The sequence below is a fragment of the Protomyctophum bolini genome (genome assembly GCF_963924005.1).
Source record: "Protomyctophum bolini genome assembly, chromosome: 19".
In the NCBI taxonomy this organism is placed as follows: Eukaryota; Metazoa; Chordata; class Actinopteri; order Myctophiformes; family Myctophidae; genus Protomyctophum; species Protomyctophum bolini.
The window spans coordinates 9,682,626-9,688,625 of NC_137880.1; positions in this window are offsets into that span (position 1 = coordinate 9,682,626).

Consider the following 6,000-nt stretch of genomic DNA (forward strand, 5'->3'; position numbering starts at 1 on the left):
ATGTGCAATTTATCGTGAATGTTTTTCTGTCTCAAGCTGTAACATAAATACCAGACCATCTTGAGGTCAATATGTCATTATTTATGCATCTTCATATCCTTTCTTTCATCAGCATCATCATTTTTTGATGATGATGAAAAATCAGTCTGCTCACTCTCATATCATGCATTGAAGGGAGCATGAGTTCAGTTTGGTGCTCCCCCCAGGTTGGCAGAGGGAGAGTATAGCACCCAAATGGGTTACACGTTTCACTCATTTTGTTGAATGAGTATTATTTTTTTAATGTCCCAAAATAACCCCACTGTCTGTCAGTGTCCCATTACCCTATGTGGGGTCGCGACCCAAACGCTTCCGCTATTTTGTTAACAGAATAGAAAGAAAGAAAGAAAGAAAGAAAGGTTGGGATAACAATTTCATCCACTCATACAGGATAAACAAATGAAACTGGAAATGATGAAACAAATACAGTACATAAAAAGACACAACCACACTGTACAAATACATTGGCAACAAAATGTAGGGATAAGGGGTAAGGCAGGGGAAAAAAATAGGGCCACTATACAGTAGGCTCTTACAAGCTACCAAATATCACAATGTATTTTAAGTATCATAAGTGATGGTAAAATATAACGGCTAGACATAAGCAATAATTATATGGTCTCCCTCACATGCAGGAGCATAATCTATGTATGCATCAGTGCATTCAGGATGCACACACAGAGTACGGATAAGTGTAAACACTGACCACACTGTTTCCGTTATTATAGGTATACCTATACCACACACACACACACACACACACACACACACACACACACACACACACACACACACACACACACACACACACACACACACACACACACACACACACACACACACACACGTCTCTGTAACCGATAATCAAACCTGACACACACTTTCTGTTGCATGTGCTACCATAAAACAAATAGAAAAATACACTTTTAATAAACTTCAAAGGAAAATGAAAAAATAGATTTGTTTCTTTTTTTGTAAATTGATATTGTTGGTTTAACATAGGTTGTGGTACACCAAAGACAGACATATGTGCTGACAGAATGTCATGTTACGCAAATAGTTTTCGTAATGTCATCACTGTCAGCGTGGTTTTACTGGTGTTGTAAATAATTTTAAAGGACACTCTAGTCCTCACCGTGCATAAGAGACTTGTCAGTCAGTCATTATTCCAAGAACTTTTGTCTAATGCAGTCACAGGTCACTTTCACTTTGAGAAGGCACACATCACTTTCACTTTGAGTAGGCAGTAGGCACGCACATACATGTCACTTTCACTTTGAGAAAGCACACAACATCATGCACATTCTTTCACTTTGAATAGCATGTGGTAAGAGCAGACCCATCAGCATCAACACAGTTGTTGGGAAATAACTGTTGGGTGGACATTGTTCCTCAAGGGTCACAAATCCAAACCAACACGACCATGCCTCTTGTCCCAACATGACCTCGATCCTCAAGAACTGGATTCTATATTTCCAATTTCCAAGTAACAGAGGCTTTCATCTGTGAAATTAGACGATGCCAACATTTAAACGATGTCTTTCAGTTTCATGATCACAGACCAAGCATCAATGTTTTCAGGAACACGTAAATGGTATAAACAACAGTCAATCGTCTTATAAGGTCAACTACAGTACATTCCCTCATATCGTTCCAATCAATACATTTCCGCGGACAGTTTGAATAACTAGAATCAGGGTCAGCTTAGGTTGGGTAGGTATAAGATTAGGGTTAGGTTTAGGGTTCTGGCTAAATGTGTGTGCTGTATGCAGAGAGAGAGAGACAGAGAGAGAGAGAGAGAGAGAGAGATATTTGTGAGCTATATTATGTGTCGAAACGAAAGAAAATAAATCAAATGTAGTAATTGAAAAAAATCCCCAACAGGTATGGTGCATTTATATAGCTCCTTTATCCAAGGTGCTTTACATAGATTGTGCATTACATTCATTCATACATTCATACACCGATGGCGGCAGAAACCATGCAAGGCACCAACCTGCACATCAGGAGCAAAATGGGGTTCAGTGTCTTGCTCAAGGACTATGGGGGAGCCCGGGATCGAACTGGCAACCTAGTTAGTTACCATCCAGCCACTCTACCCCTGAGCCACCGCCGCCCCTAGGTAGCACCCAAAATGTCAAAATACTGGTAATTTGAATAATTAGTTACAGGCAATTTGAGGCATTATCGTAAAGTTACACATCCAACAAACACAGTGCAGGGGGATTAAATACAGTCTTATCCCAAAAAGCATTTGAATCTTTATAGTATCAATATTTTAGCTATATTCACTCCACAGTGGGTGCTATTGTATGGAGTAGGCCTACATGTGTATATCCATTGCATTTGTCTTTGGGACAGTTTCTTATCATGCCTTCTGATATACAGTAGGCATCACGGTTATCTCAATCCCACAGAATTGTAATGAAGAGCGTGACTCATGATTTGCTTCAGCATGATGCACGGATTGCAGTTTTGTCGAGGGACATACAGACACATAACAGCATGTAAAAGACATGCGCCAGGCAGTTACCACATCTATACACTGAAAATACATGTCAGTACCTGTAGTAAAGCCTTGATAGTAGTAGGCCAACCTCCTGTGGATCTGTTCCATGGAAAATGTTCTGTGCCTTGGAATGCTATAGACACACCCCTGTGGAAAGAGATAAATAGAGAGAGAGAGAGACAGACAGAGAGAATCCGAATCAGATACAACTTGACTACAACCATAATAATGATGACGACCATGGGGATGAAGAAGATACCAGTTATTCTAGTGGTCTGCATGCTGCTGTTCTCATCTCTGGATGTCCTGGCAGAACAAGACAGTAAGTATCTGGTCTGTACTAGTTTTAACCTACCTTTTATTTATTTATTTATTACATTTTTCATCTCTGGACGTCCTGGTAATAGAAGGTAAGTTAACTTGATTTATAGATCTATTATTTATTTTTTGTAAAATTCCTTTTGGTATCCACAAAAGCTCTATAGATTAGACTATATTATTATTATTATTTACTTTATTTAATGTCCAGGCAAGGGTCAACCTGACAAGCTAGTATCTCCTCTCTCTCCCAGACCAACCAAGACTGCCTGCAGTGTGCTGCTTCACCTTTTACCCCAGACGTGTACCTATGAGAGAAGTGGCGAGATTCGAGCGCACAAGCGTCTCCTGTGCTAAGGACGCCATTGTGTGAGTATTATGCTATACTTACTATTGTATTGTACATGATAACATAAACACTGAACACATTCTACAGATGCAGTTCCAAGAAAGAACACCAAGAAAGAACTGCCATGTCAGCTACCAGTTAATGCAGATTATATGTTTTCTTTTTGCCATTTGCTTGAAAAGCATCCTGGCCTATATTCACTACTGCCTCTAGTAGCGACCGTAGTGGACACTTTTTCACCTCTAAGCCAATGGGAGACTTACCCATAAAAGTCTGCTACCCATAGTCTGAACGGCATAAAACCCATACTCTGAACGCCACTGAGGCAGAGGCTGCGGCACATACACACTGATTATAGATTCAAGATTATATTGGGCAAGAATATTTGATTACCATACAAAATAATTAATCTAAATAAGGGAAATTATGATTATGCTCTCTGAGTTACTGAGATTACTACATTGATCAAAATGGTTACTAAATAGCACACACACTAGCCTACTGAAAGATTCAGTATAGACACAGAGTAAAGCAGATTTTAACAAGAATAATTTCTACAAGAATGCAGGTCCTGAATGGCAGTTGAGTGTATAAATGAGGGTCCATTTGGATCCATTTGTATACTATATATACACTAGTATACACACTCGTACAGGGGTGTTTCCAGTGAGCCAGCATGCACAATAGCAGCACCCTGACTCTGTTTGACCAGAATGGAACAGAGCCTTCATTAGTATCATCAGTAAAACCTGTGAAGTAAGTATAGGGAAGGGGCCCAGAAGCAGATACGGCACCGTCTCCACTTACAATGTACGTTTATGAAACACATCGATGATGGAAAATCTTCTCTCTATCTCTGTCTGTTCTATAGGTTCACAACGAAGCAAGGTACGCAGTTATGTGTTGAACCAACTCAGAAATGGGTCCAGGACATCATCCACACTCTGTCCAGACAGGTCTAACAACGTACACGCCAAAGTAGAGGGTTCTGCAGAGAGACTCTGGGCGGTCTAATACTTGCTACAAAGCAGTTCCAGACACTTTTGTGACGATGCTTAGAGATGAACAGCAAGCTTTGCTTCATGACAAATGTAAACAGATGTAAAATATGGTCTTGTTAATTGCGTTTGTTTTTTTCTCAATCTTGTCAATATTGTACTTTAAACAACAAGAGTTGTTGTCATTTAGGTATGATGAATTGGATCGAGTGATTTAAACATGTACATTATGGTCAATATTGCTGATATTGCTTTCACATACAATAAAATAAAGCATTGTATGTCCTCCTAAGACCTAAGTAATGGATTTTGGTTGCGTTTGCACAGTAGCCTTTTTTCAAGTCATGTCAAATCAAATTATAAATATTTATCATATAAATTATATTTAACAAACACATTAGCCAAAGTAGTTAGACATATATTGTGAGCTACTGTAGGAGGGGGAAGTAGGCTACATTTCTGGTCTGGTCTTAAAATAAATTCTCAAGCATTCTAGCAGTCAGTGAAGAGGCCAGTATATAAACTGTAGGGGTAATATAGTATTGTCTTGCCCAGAAAAAGGAAGCATACATATCCACACGGATATATTTAAGCTCCATGTGTGCGATATCACACATCTGTGACAGCTAAAAATATTATGTTATCATGTTGAAGTCTAGTCATGGGCAGTGCACCCCAGCGGCCAGCAGAGGACAGTATCTCTAGGATACTATAGATGGGACAAAAGAATACAATACTATTATTATTATAATATTGGTTAAATTAAGAATGTCTAAAGTATATGACATTAAAGTATTACACTAAGTATAGATATTTGATACAGTAAAGACAGCAAGACAGAATACATGTGTGTGTGTGCGTGTGTGTGCGCGCGTGTGTGTGTGTGTGTGTGTGTGTGTGTGTGTGTGTGTGTGTGTGTGTGTGTGTGTGTGTGTGTGTGTGCATGATTAAGAGGAACAGTGGGGTTAGACATAAAGAAGGTGGAGGTCTGGAGGACTTCATAGTACTCCATAGGCCCTTTCTGAAACCAGTCCCTTGACTTGAAGTGCTCTCGGGAGGTTCCCTCGTGCCCCTCCAGCTGAATCAAGTTCCCTTGATTAGGGTGCTGGGTATAAAAAACTGTTTGGTAATACACTCGCCCTCCTTGTGAAGAAACAGGAAACAGACACCATTCGTTGCCATGGTTACCATCATGCAATTGTGTTACCTGTTATTTTGTTTGTACAGTTATATTGCATTGCATCGTGGACGGCATGTCAGATGTTTTGGCGATAAAGCCAGAGAGACCAGACTGAGATGGTTTGGACATGTACAGAGGAGGGATAGTGAGTATATCGGTAGAAGGATACTCGAGGTTGAGACTGCCAGCTATAGGCAGGAGGCCTAGAAGAAGACCAAAGAGAAGATTTATGGCATGTAGTGAACGAGGAAATGATGTTAGTTGGTGTGAAAGAAGAGGAGGGAGAGGACAGGGTGAGATGGAGGCTGATGATTCCCTAGGCTGTGGCGACCCCTGAAGGGAAAAGAAGATTTCATACAGTAATGCCTATGAATCTCAAAAAGCAGTGATTCTCAACCGTTTTAAATCAAGGACCCCCAGTTTGACATGCATTAGGCTATGGACGGGACCCCCCCCATTTAATGGCATAATAGTTCAATGTATATTGTAAAATCAATGTTCATTTAACAATTCCACATTTTGTTCATAACTGTTATAATCTGATCGCCCATGGCTGTGTACTTGTACGTGAGACACAGTGTACTTGATATGTATTGTGTCACAGTGT